Here is a 329-nt window from a genome sequence, read left to right as displayed (position 1 = left end):
AATTTTATCACGTATGTTTGATTCTTCCCGTGCCACTAATAAGCAGATGTTAACGGGGCAACAAGAAAAAGTGGCACGATACTATTGCCTCAAACCCTCAACATCAGTTTTTCTTTTTCGACCTGTACGGAAAAAAAAAATATTCTCCACATCGACGCAAACAATCTTTTGTTACGAAGAGGGAAATTGCCGCAGTATCAAACGGCTTTTGATATTAAGTCTGTGGCGGGGCTGTGGCAGGCGCGGGTCGGACTGCAATTAGAGGAGACCTTCTCTTTTTCCGTGGGCGCTGCCTGCTCTTGACGTGGACATACGCTCCTCTTTGCAAC

This window comes from Penaeus monodon, chromosome 19 (assembly GCF_015228065.2).
Source record: "Penaeus monodon isolate SGIC_2016 chromosome 19, NSTDA_Pmon_1, whole genome shotgun sequence".
In the NCBI taxonomy this organism is placed as follows: Eukaryota; Metazoa; Arthropoda; class Malacostraca; order Decapoda; family Penaeidae; genus Penaeus; species Penaeus monodon.
The sequence above is the reverse complement of the archived record's forward strand: the minus strand, read 5'-3'. Positions refer to the sequence as shown.